We start from the raw sequence: 13643 nt of genomic DNA on the forward strand, positions 1-13643 counted from the left end.
AAAAAATCAAGAACCTTTAAGCAGAGTTAAAGTACAGTGAAGAAACCAAAACAAAGCAAGACCTCTGCTTTGGCTTTGAATTCAAAAATCTCTTTCTGGGATTCCAAACTTGGTAGAGAGCACCTGTCCAGGATCCACATTCACTTATTCAAATCAAGCGATCATACCTCCAGCTGAACGATTTGCACACGTTTAATGCCATCTTGGCATTCAAATGAAAGAAATTGAGGTTCCCACTGCCTGTGTCCACAATATGGTGGGCTCAATTCTGAAAAACAGAAAATGTGCTATTGCAAAGTCAACATATGGTCCCCAACAATATAGATCTGCCTAAACATTGCAGAAAGCATGCGGCAAAAAGAATTTTGTAGACACAGTGATAGAGTCAAGGACAAAAAGCTGACTTTGGGCTGACTGCCTTTCCATTTTCTACTATAACAGGAAGTCGAGAAATAATTTGGTCTTAAACATACATGCATGCTAACTGAAAAATAAAAACAGTGTATCTGTTCAGTTGCAGAGAGATATCCTTATTCTTTCAGGAAATGTCAGAGAGAAATATAAAGCATATATGGCTCCTGATAAAATATGGTATTTTAGAAATTGTTCTTCTAGTGCATTATTCAAATTGGTGTAGTAAACCCTTTTTGAGGTACCCTTCCAATTCAAGAGCCGTTTACTTTTCTCCGATAACTCAACCGTGAGCCATGGTTTGGCTCTCCATCAACCATGGTCAGATTTAAACTATGTGATCGTGAATCCCTGGCCATAGCTGATTACCCAAGCTGAGGCAATCTAATTGTCTCTCCCAGAAACTGAGAATTGGAATTGAACAAGAACAGGTCATTTATTTCTGAGCACCACTGGCACTGACTATGGAAACTGGGAATACATGAGGCACTCAGAGTTTTCTGTCAGAATAAAGGAGAGAGACACAGAAAGAGAAACGCAAAGAGATTTCGAGCTGTCCTAGAGTCTGCATAAGATCCAACTCCAGTTGGCCTGTATACTTTATCATATACTATTTTGTTTTTAAAATCTCTTTCCCTTTTTGCTTAAACTAGTCTTTCTTCTGACTGAAAGACTCTTAATGAATATCCATAGTGCACTGAGATCCTATGAGGGCATGAATTATAAATACCAAGATAGAGAAGAGAGGAGGGTAAAGTTGGAAGCCTTTGAAAAGATTGACTTTTATCCTTTTTTTTCCTAGCTTATTATATATTGCTCTCTAATTTCTTCAACTAAATCCTTTTCTTCAAACAGAAAGAGTTTCATTGGGGAAAAATATCTTCTTAAACTTCTTTTTGTAGCTCTTCCCAGCGCCGTGCAGTGCTGTCCTCATTAATTTTAAGAATATTTTTCAAAATAACTTCCCATAATTCCAAGTAAGGTGATTTCCATTTTTCCCTCCTGCTCCACTTCCTCCACTGCCTTTTTTTCCCCTAGGGCAAGAAGTTAGGCAAGTGCAAAAACCACTAAACAAGAGGCAGATTGCTCTCACAGAAGGAATATCTGCTCTCCTAAGGAATACAGTCATGTGCCACATAACGACATTTCAGTCAATGATGGACCACACATACAACGATGGTCCCACAAGGGTAGTACCATGTAGCCTGGATGTGTAATAGGCTTTACCATCTAGGTTTGTGTAAGTACATGCTGTGATGTTCGCACAACAACGCAATTACTTAACGATGCATTTCTCAAAAGTACCCCCATTGTTAAGCGACACAGGGCTGTATGTCACTGGAATTTATTGCTGAATGGTTGGCCGTTCTGGAGACAGTCCCTTGTAATCATAGGATTCAGCGATCATTGAAAATAGACTGATAAATAATTTTTAAAAAAATGCAAGGGAAACTGTTTTGAAGTTTTCAGAGTAAATCTATGAACTGTAACAATTTAATCATCTGCAGCTTATTTCTCTAATGAAAAGATAGTCTCCCAATGTCAGCTTTCTTTGTAAAAATAAATGTTTCTACACTTTCCTTTTCTAAAAAAAGGAATTATATCATGGTCTAAAAAGAGAACTTGCAGCATAGGTTGATCTTCTTAGTGGGAGAGAGACCTCAGATAAAATTCAGAAAATTTAGTGAGAGCGGCAGAACAAATGAAATATTTCACGAGTAACAATGATTTCAGCTTTCTGTCTAATATGAAAAGACAGCTGGATTCAGGCACTTGGACCACCCACTGCTGGAAGAAAAATGCTTGAATCCTCAATACCTTTGATTCACTAGCTTGTGGAGGTGAGAATGTAGCTCTCACAGCATGTGCTGGAGAAGTAAGTTAAATTTCATCTGCTCATCCCTTCCCACCTTTCGCCTGCAGAATATTCCTAATTGAAGCCTCTGCTAAGGAAATGTCAGCCTAATATCTACACTGAAACTTTATTTAGAAGTTTTTGTGGAGTTGTTGGGCCTTTATTCATTGTTTTGAGAATAAGATACATTTTACAGTTTCTTTAAGGATTATTTTGTTGGGGTTTTTTTCTGTTTGTTTTCTTTGTGTCTATGACAGCCATGGATTGGAGTGTGTTCTTTCCTAAAATATATAAGAAAAAAATTGAGGAACAATGAAAGTAATATGATGTGGTTACTATGTAACTTCAAACTATATTTCTTTAGTCATTCTAAGTAATTCCTTTGTTCATTCTATCCTCACTCCAATGAATGGTGCAAAATACTTCTTTAAATATTTAAACTAAAGGATGATACTTTTAAGTAAATAATTACATTTCTTTGTCTTAAGTATATCATTTGCCTCAGAAGAATATTTTGCCACAAAATTTATTGGCTACCCCAGGATCAGGGGGTATATATAATCAGCTCTTCTAGATGTGATCAATGGGTGAAATTCAAGACTAACTACACCTTTGATTTTTGCCTTCAACTCTAATTTCTCCTAACTACCAGTTTATTCCTGAACATTTTATAAGAACACCATTTGGACAGTTATTTTTGTCTGCCCCTTCAATTATTGCTTCTGGGCTGCTTCTTTATCTTGGCAGCAACTTACTCTAAACAGAACCAACACCTGATATTTCTTTTAAGATGAAAATGCTGGCTCTTCACACAGGAGGAGGATGGTAGGAGGAGAACACCTTCATGCGGGAGAAGGATTCATTTTTACAAAGTCATAAAGTCAGGAAGAGAACGGTAGCTGACATTCCCCAGACAGCAAGGCCTCAAACCAAGTCATTAATGGTTGGACATGGCCTAATCCATTTCCTTCACATAAATGGGCCATGAGCCAACTTGTGACACTTGGATTGCAAGAAATTAATGCTCTAAAAATGAAAGATAAATTAACAGTACATGGAAATACTCAGTGAGGAAGTTTTGGTGTAGTCCCTTCTCTCCATCACTTCTGCTTTTCTCAATAAGGTGTTGAATACTTGCGGTACCTTCCTTGCTGATCATGTGTCTTACCATTGCCAGTGTAGATTGCTATAAGGCATATTTGATCATGTCTATTGCTCTCGATTATAACCATGGACTGTCTCTTTCTGTAGCACTTTCATCAAGCCAGGGTGAGGATCTACAGATTATGGGAGTTGAAAAACCTGTCCCCATCTGCCCCCAAAGTACAAAATCCTTGAGTGCTCTTCCCATACAGGTGAAAGCAAGATATCCAAAAATCCAGTTTACCTTCTTCCAAGGATATTCCCTTCCCTTCCCTTTATGTGACTAGGGGTCCTTATATGTACCTCTAATGATAGGGGAAAGCACCACTGGATCCGTCCAATTTTTTACACTGAATGTGGTGAGTGGATGACAGAGGCTCAATGCAAACGAATGTAGAGGAGAAAAAATAATTTTCTCTCTACCCTTCTGAGTTCTTAGCTGAGACCCCTGTAATGAAAGACAGATTAAAAAGAGAAAAACAAACAGAAAAGTTAATAATTTGTATACCTGATGTACACATGAGAGATACCCAGGGAAAACTAAGTGACTCCCTGGGGTGGCTTAGAATTCAGGCTTAAATATCATCTTAATAGAGAAAGGGGAGGGGCCATGTTGGCTTCAGGGGATAGTAAATGATTTTTAGGAAAGATGAATGGGCTCTTAGAAGAATAGATGGGGGTCGGCCTGGTGGCACAGTGGTTAAGTGCTCACGTTCCCGTTAGGCGGCCCGGGGCTCCCCAGTTCGGATCCCGGGTGCGGACATGGAGCTGCTTGGCACACCATGCTGTGATAGGCTTCCCACATATAAAGTGGAGGAAGATGGACACGGATGTTAGCTCAGGGCCATTCCTCCTCAGCAAAAATAGGAGGATTGGCAGCAGTTAGCTCAGGGCTAATCTTCCTCAAAAAAAAAAAAAGAAGAATAGATGGGAGGTATGGTCATTTGTGACAAAGTTTGTACAAGTGTACTGTCAATTTCTAGTCTCCTTTTCTGTGATGAGTCAGTCCTCTCTAGTTGATAAAACTCCCTGAGAGGGGATTTATGACAATTGAGTTCCTTCTGGTGGATCTGTCTTTTAGCGGATAGGAGGAGTCCAAAGAAAGCTTCTCCCTGCATCTGCTGCTCTTCAAGGGCCCATAGTTTACAAGAATCAATATGCCCAAAGGGCATATTTTGAGGTGGCATATTCTGCTACCCTTCATGAACTTGACAATTTCGGTCCCAAGCTAAGAAATGGACTGAATACCATTTTCCATAGCAGTTACCTATCCTAAAGCAGTGTCATCATCTATAAGAACAAATATTATGGGGAGGGATACTCACTCCCCAATGATTTGCTTAGTGGATATACTCTAGCCAAGCTAGCTGGAGTCATTTGAATTAAAACTCTTTTGACTTCCTTGGCCTTATGGGGATGACATGGCAGAGATAGTTATTATAGACGAGTGCTGCTGAACCAAAGAGACTCAGAAATGGTTAGTCTTTCTGACAGAACAGGGAGGCATGAGTTTCTTCTGCAGGAGGTTTAGCCTATATGAAGATGAGGCACTCCCCCAATAGGTAAGGCTGACCTTACAATTTTCGTCCAAAATTCAGTAGTTAGAGGCAGCTTCTTTTTCTCCTGCAGCTGTCACCAGTGCTGGACCAAGCTCCTTCGTAATAGTAATAGTAAACAGGGGGAACAATCACTTCCCAAGAACAGGGTCAGTCATAGATTCTCAAGAAAGTCCTATAGATCTATAAATATTTATTTATCATGTGCATTAACGCTTGGCATGCAATCAGCCCATGAATGCCGAGGAGGACTGAGTCCAGTGTCCACCACATCACAGAAGTGCAACCGGCCAAGCCCAGTGATTAACCCCTCCCAGAGGGGGACCACTCTTTTCTCCCAGAAAGATTGGGACTGTTTTCCCAGTCAGTTGCCCCTCTATGTATGGCAAATATCAGTGACTCTAAGGTGATACCTAGTCCCCACCTACTCCTTAGCAAGAGATGGCAGTATCCGTTGCTAAAGAAGAGAACAAACGAAAGCAATAAAAACATGCAATTACACATGATAATAACACATAATAACAACACATTACAATGGCACAAAATAACTTTTAAGAGCTTGCCTCTATCTACATGTTGAACTTTAACTTGTCCATTCCATAGTTGAATTCTACTCTTTAATAATAACATTATCTGAAACTCCACAAAGGGTCCTATTGTTGTTAGAATTGCTCCTATTACTACCTAGAATGTCCTCTCTCATTCCAGCACCTAGTGACAGCTCACTTATTTTTCAGGAGCTTGTTGAAAGGTGCTTTCACCCTTGACTCAAATCCCAGCCTTTACTGAAGTCCAGGCAGATCTGAACACTCTTTTTTGCTACTGCTACACTGTCTCTATCAACGCACTTTTGCTGTGTCACACATAATTAGCTACATGTCTATAAGTTCTGTGTGATATGGACTGTTCAGGGCAGGGAATGTGCCTACTTTGTTTCTCTATGTCTATTATCAAGACAGTGCCTGGAACACAATGGATTTCTAAAAAGAAAAAGAAACGTTTATTCAATTGAATACCTCTCATTGATTCAAAATGGTTGAAATGGGGAGACATTCAGAATAATTGATATTCCAGTTAACTTAATAACCTATATACCATAAAACTTATTGCAATGTTTGCCCAATTGCATATAATTATCTACAAACAAGATAAAAAATATTTGAAACATAACTTTACATTTTATTAATATTAAGCATGCACTCCAGGATACTGTGGGCCTTGGGTGAATACCATATCTTCCAAGCCATGTCTGGGGATAAAAGCAAACCCTGCCACTGTTGGCTGAGGTCTGTACCAGGTATTTATACCAAATGTGTGAAGATTAAGTCTGCTGAGAGTGCTGTCTCCATCATCTCCTCTCATTTCTAACCCCTCAGCTACTGACTCCTTGTATCCTCTGTATTGTTGAGGGGACCACGTATTTCCCACTCATCGTTTTTCCTTGAGAAGGAGAGCATAGCACACCCAGCTCCACTCCTCCAGCCCCCAGTGCACTTCCTCTCCTTTAGGGGAGAGAAGTTATCTGTTGAGTGAGTTTGGCAGAAGGAAGTGAGATTGTGTGTATCAGCCGCTGCCAAATTTTCTCTGAGACTGCGTTGTGCTCTGCTCTCGGAAATGCAGCAAGGGGACTGCCCCTGCAGGGGTGTCCTGCAGTGGTCCAGTGGAGCCAGGCGTTGGTTGGATAAGTCTGCCTAATTCACAGATAAAGCTTTTGTAAGGCCCTTTGGCTACTCCTAGAAATCTTGTCTTCCATTCCAGGTTTGGTCCATAATAAAGGGTTTTTTGAGTTTGTTTGTTTGTTTTTAAATCTGTCTCTTGTGTCTATCTTTCAACTTGCCTTGAATTCTGGAAAGGGAAAAAGATTATAATTCATTGATTCTTCCCTTTAAAACACAAACAGTTGAGTCCAGCCCGGTGGCGCAGAGGTTAAGTGCGCATGTTCCGCTTCGGCGGCCCGGGTTCCCTGGTTCAGATCCCGGGTGTGAACATGGCACCACTTGGCAAGCCATGCTGTGGTAGGCGTCCCACATATAAAGTAGAGGAAGATGGGCATGGATGTTAGCTCAGGGCCAGTCTTCCTCAGCGAAAAGAGGAGGATTGGCAGCAGTTAGCTCGGCTAAACTTCCTCGAGAGAAACAAACAAAACAACAGTTATTCCACAGAGCTCATAGTAAAGTAGTTTTCTTTAGCTTCTACTTATAATTTTTTTCAGCCCACTTTCTCTAAATCTATGCCACAAGAGAATGGTGGACTCTGGGCTCTGCCTCTCAATTTAACCTGGACCATTGGCCTTGAGACCAACTTGTCATCTGGATTCCCTCTGCTCCAAAGGATACTTGGTCATCCGCAAATGAAACGCTGAAAGTTTTACGTGCAAATTCTCCATGCTTGACTAAGTCTACCCGAATTCTCTGGTTAGCTGCCCAATATTAAACTCATGCCCTACCAAAAAAAGTAAAAATAAAAATCAACAGAATGAGTCAAAATTCTTTAAAATATCTTGAATATTTGAACATGTTTGAAGGAAATAATAGATTCATTTTACTTTGTGAAAAAAGGTTAGGCCATTATTATTCATGAATGATTATAAAACAATAATTTATAGTGTATAAATATGCTGAGCATCTTATAAATAGAGGGCAGTGATTGTTTATCTTCCCCCCCACATTTAGGCCCTCTTGGCCAAATAAAACAGTCATTGGTGAGTTTGATAAACATATTCTGGCCATGAAAAGCCATTTCGTAAGGTCAGAGTCACACTTTTGTATAAATTTCCGTAGAATCAGTCTCCCACCGACGATGGCCGTAGAATGCTTTAAATACTTCTTAAAACAGAGCCTCCTTTTCTTTCGTGGAAGAGACAGTAGTCTTTCACCAAACCAGCTAATATGCTTCTCTCAGTCTCACAAACCTCACCTCCCTGTATCTACATGAGTGATTTCTGGATTGCCAGCTTCTCAATTCCTTTTTTAATGCAACTTCCCCTTGTTTGCTCATGGAGACACCATGGCGAGGAAGGTAGTTTTACCAGAATGGAGTTACTGCCGCTTCCCAAGCACTGAAAATCCCACTGAACATTTGGTGGCAGAGAGACACTGTTTGTGCACTTCCTTGGGGAAAAGTAAAGCCCTTTCATTCTTGGCTTCTTTTAGGACTTCCAAATGTGTCTCCTTCCGTTGCCTTTGTGATTTCTTTGCTCATCTGTCATCACAGGTGGTCCTTGCTCTTCACCTGTTTCCTCTCCCTCCATTATTTACTGAATGACTTTCCTTGTGATGAAAACAGAAGACAGGCTTCAGAGGTCACGGATGACTACAGGATGAGGGTGATGAAAAGCTTTCCTGTAAGAAGTTTTACTTCGGTGAGTATCTTATGGGAAGACAGGGAGGTAGCAGAGTGACTTTTGATCATGCCACATACTTCCTGAGCCTTACGGTGGTTGATTATCATTTGCTTTGGGATGAGGAGAAGGCTGTCTACGTTGGAGGAAAATATCAGCATTGAAGGCAACCATTCCAAGTCTCCTTTGGAGTTGATTTCAAGGTTTTCCATGTCAATATAACTTAACACATTCGATGTTTTTTATGTTCGTGAAGACAGCCCTCCATCTCACAGCTAGTATTCTCCCTTGAGAGCAAATCCTAAAATAGCATGTCACTCTTTATTCACAATGACTGCCCAGTGCCCTTCAGCTCCTGAGGTAAAACTTGGCAGTTACAGCCAGCATATTTCTCTCCCACATTCTGCTGGGAAGCCTTCCCCAGTTTGGCATTGCTTTCTCTCCCCTTTGCTTAGGCGGTGAATCTGAAGAAGAATTCATTATGCAGATTTTCAAACTGTAATCTAGCCCTGCATTCATCATCTGTGCTGCGTCTATTCCACAATAATGTCACACGAACCCTATTTAGTATATTTACTTGGTTTTCAAGCTTTAAAATTTTAGTGGGTTTTAGTAGCAATGGAATTGTACTCTGATAAAGTGTGATGGTTTAGGAGTTCTCTACCCAGATGCTTTTTCCTTCCAGGTCAAGGATTTGGAATATTTTCTTGAGGAAGGATGGAGAAAGGTTTTAGTAAGGTTGCCTGTGAATGACCTTGACTAGTCTCTTGCTGCCATAATCAATTTGAACTATCTTTATATATAATTCATTTGCTCCTCCATCTTACAGAGCATTCAACACTGCTTCGATTTCCACCTGTGTGAAGGTCATTTCTTCGGTCCACAAAACATCCCTTCCTTAATAGTATTATTTGTTGGTATATATCAATTTGCTTGAAATTGACTTGTGTGTTGGGAACTAGGCTAGATTCTTGCTTTGTTCTTGCCTGTGAGTGAAAACCCAACCCAAGATAGGGTCTTTCTGTTTTGAGGTGAACAAAACATGGGGCACACTGAGGAAAAGAAGGAGTTTTACCATAGGAGTCCTGCACCGGGATCAGTATCAGGGTCCTAGTTGGAGGCCCTAATTAGGAGTATGACCTTAGTTAACCACTTCACCTCTCTTCTCGGCCCAACATCCTCCTGTGTAAAATAAAGATATTGGAATATGTGGTTTTAAATGCTTGTTCTCGTGCTTGTTGTCTAAGTTTGTAAGCATTGCTGTTGCTAGTGTGACAAAGAACACTAATTTGTTATAAATCAAAACTAGCTTTGTAGAATAGTAAAATTCTTCCATGTGCTGGCTGCTTTTCTATAATATAGATTACATTATCATGTAGCCTAAGTTGTCACTAATTATATAAAGCACAGTGCTATCTTTAACACTCCAACAAAACCAAACTTTAATATATTTTAATCTATCATCTCCCCACTCTGCACATTTTCTTATTACGTGAAGCTTTTCCACACTGGTTTCTTACGATCTTGTGTAGGAAAATATCCCATTATCTAATTTAGGCAAAAAGGGTTGAAGGGAAGGAGGGAAATGCTTAACACAAGTTATTCTTTCAAGCAGTTATTTCAGATAGTTTAGCTTTTGCAAAAGTTCTACAGGTCAGAGTCCCGTTTTTTTTTTGAGCAGTAATTTTATAAATGCTTAGAATGTGTTGTTGATTATCACATTAAACTCTCCAAAAATGTGAGTTACATTATGGAAATTTCTACTATGCATGGCATTATATCTGAGGACATTTTCAGAAATCTCAAAATTTTCCATCAGATATAATCAAGTATAAATTCAGTTGGGGATAATTAGAAGAGAAGGAAACCATAAAGTTGGAGTAGAAAAAGAAGAGAATGATTAGAAAGTTCCAACCCCATCACACCAAAAAACCTACTTCAAGGGGTCTTCAGAACAATAAAGGAAACTGAGAAGAATACATCAGGACCTCAGGCTTTTCCTTCAGCTTCTCTAAAGAAAAGATTTCATATCTGGAAACATGATGGGACACAGAAAGAAAGGCATTAATATCTGGCTAGAGAAGAGAGAACACACCCAACCGATTTCTGGTGAGCAGGGTCAGTAAATGGAAAACAAAGTAAAGCACAGTTGCCGATATTAATGGGTTATCATGTGTAAAAGGCCGTTGAAAATCTTCCTACTTTTCTGTATACTTGATTTTATTTTAATAATAAAATTTTTTTTAATAGATTCTCTCTCAATTCCATTGGCTCTGACTTTATTTTCCTGATAAGAGCTTAAATTCAAGGTCTGGAATGGAAACTTTTGTTTTTAAAGTGACAGTAATACCTTATATCTGTGTTTTTCTTTTGAGTTTTCTGTTTTGTTTGTTGTGGCTTTTTTGGGGAGGAGTGTGTGTCATTTAATCCATTGGAAAATCCCAGGAAATGGGATTATATTTTCCTTTTCTCAAATGAGGAAACCTATAACCATAAAGGGTTAAATGACTCGTCTATGACTTGTCCCTAAGCCAACAAGTGGCAGAGATGAGACCAACACCAAAGTTTCTAGCTTCTCAAACCTTTACCAGGTACCTGTGTTCTTCCCATAAGCATTCTTTTTTCTTTTTTTTAAGATTTTATTTTTTTCCTTTTTCTCCCCAAAGCCCCCCAGTGCATAGTTGTATATTCTTAGTTGTGTGTCCTTCTAGTTGTGGCATGTGGGACGCTGCCTCAGCGTGGTTTGATGAGCAGTGCCATGTCCACGCCCAGGATTCAAACCAATGAAACACTGGGCCGCCTGCAGCAGAGTGCGCGAACTTAACCACTCGGCCACGGGGCCAGCCCCTCCCATAAGCATTCTAATAATTAAAAAAAAAAATCTCCACTTCAAATTGAGAATAATTAAAACTGCTCTGTCTGTTAGTTTTTCTCTGTAACCCCTTTATGATGTCTTTTAAAGTCGCCTGCCAGCTCTGCTATGGTGAAAATTATACTATATTTTGACTGGAAGTCCTGAATCTAAATCACAGCTACTAAGTCCTATGAGTTCTTGGATCAGTCACTTAAGATCTCTAAATTTTAGTTTCTATGTCTATAAAATGGCAATCAAAATATCATCCCCCCCTTGATTAAGGAGGATTGAATTAAATAATATATTTGGAAACACTTTGTAAGCTCTAGATTATCACTAATAATTTTTCATATTATGCTTAAGTAATTCTTTTTCAGAAAATGTCAATGGCTTCCTGTTGCTAATGGAATAACATTCACACTCTTAGCAAGGCATTCAAAGTCCTCTTTGACATTCATTTGCAATCTTTTTTTCTTCTAATAATAATAGCTAACATATATTGAGCAATTGCTCTGTGCCAGGGATATAGTGAATATTTATGATCTCACGTAAACCTCATATCAAGCCTGTGGTAAAGGCATCATTACTGTCCCAATTTTACAGCTATTTATGATACTTGGAAAGCTGAAAACATTTGGCAAACTTCACACAGAGAGAAAGGAAGGATGAAGCAGGGAGTTAAATCTTGTCTTGTCTGATTCCAGAGTAAACTTGACCATCATGTAATACTGCTTCTAAATGTAGCGTTTTTCTTGAATATCACTCTACCGTAAATCATGCTTAACTCTGAGAGAACTACCATACTGCACTATGAAAAATCTTGGAATAGAAACTCACATAGCTGCTAAATTACAGAAGAGTGTCTAATCTGAGTGGATAGTGATCAAGAGTATAGTCTCTAGAACCAAACAGCCTGGTTCAGACCCGCTCTCCCACAGATGAGCATGACGATTCTGAGAATGTTATTCTGCCCATTCTTTCATCCTTAATAGGAGATAATAAGAAAACTGACCTCAGGATGTTGCTATGAGAAGCAAATGAGTAAACATATGTGCAGCTCTTAGCATGATGCCTGGCATATAGATAATACTGTACAAGTGTTAGAAGTTATTGTTATCATTATTAGTCCATCCTGCATCATGCCCATGACAGTTCTGTATCCTATTGTACTTCACACCTCAAAATTATCTGACTTGCTGCTTCCTTTGCTAGTTAATTGACCTAGTTAGTTCAGGTCTCAGCCCAAACATTGCTTCATTAATGAATCTGTCTTTGATGTGCCTGCCATGCCCCTTTGCTCTTGCCTCCCACTAATTCAAGCTCTCTTATTACACACACAGTTCACTCCAATGTCTCCTTTGAGCATTTGTCATAATTGTAGATAAATAATGAATTGGACTATTAGTCTTAAAATGTCTGTACCTCTCACTAGAAAGTGCAATGAGGGGAAAGGCCATTGTCCATTGGTGTAGCTTGTCCAGTAAAGTGCTTGATAACCTATTGAGTGAATGCATAATGAATTAATGAATCTCATCTTCCTTTGTTCCATCACTTTAATTTATATACTGTCTAATGGCTTGAAAATCCATTTTCTTTGTCTCTTTCTCTATGAGTTGTTCTGTTTGTATCATGAGTTTTCAAACTTCCTGGCCAACTCTAATTGACTAAAAATATTTATAGGAATTTCCCATGGCTATATCTGTGCCAATGACAACTAAATTACCACTTTCTTCCTTCTTAAATATTAAATTTCTGAAATACAAGTAGATTAACTCAACTAAGAAAACAAGAAATAGAAATCTTTTCATGTTTTGCATACTGCTTTTAGACTGCATTTTGAATGTTTCTTGAAATTTGCATAATCATTCAAGAATCTCCTTCCTTTTGAATACCACAGTAATGACAACTTAAGATATATTGTTTGCTGTTTATTCAAAATAGATTTCAATTATCAAAGTAGATCTTTATGTATGCACCTGTTTCCTTATTTGCTATGGAGTCAATTAGTAATATGATCATGTATGATGATGCTGTTTTGAAATCGTGACTTGAAATACGCCATGGTAACTTCTGCAATATTAAGTAGCAGTTTTTTTTTTTTTTCCTATCCTGTTAAATTCTCTAGGATGGATTTTTAAAACTTGAAATCTCCAGCATATGCCACACTAGATTTATCATGTTTATGCTGCATATAGCTCAATACATTAAGACCTCAAAACATTGTGGAAGTAAGCTTAGCTGAGTGCCAATTCTAACCAAAGGTGAACTCTAATCCCTGGGAAAATCTCCTTCCTCTTATGAACTGAAAACACACAGAAGTTGTGTTTTAATTGTGTTCCAACATGTAAAATAAAATATTTTTAAAATTTTATTTTGTAGTGAATATATTTGATTCTATTCATCATTTAATTCTACCATGTTTGTGACGCCCCAGACAGAAGTAAACTCTTTACTTTAGAGTATTGTCAAGTTATAAACTCAGAA

The sequence above is a fragment of the Equus asinus genome, chromosome 6, assembly GCF_041296235.1.
Source record: "Equus asinus isolate D_3611 breed Donkey chromosome 6, EquAss-T2T_v2, whole genome shotgun sequence".
NCBI classification, from domain to species: Eukaryota; Metazoa; Chordata; class Mammalia; order Perissodactyla; family Equidae; genus Equus; species Equus asinus.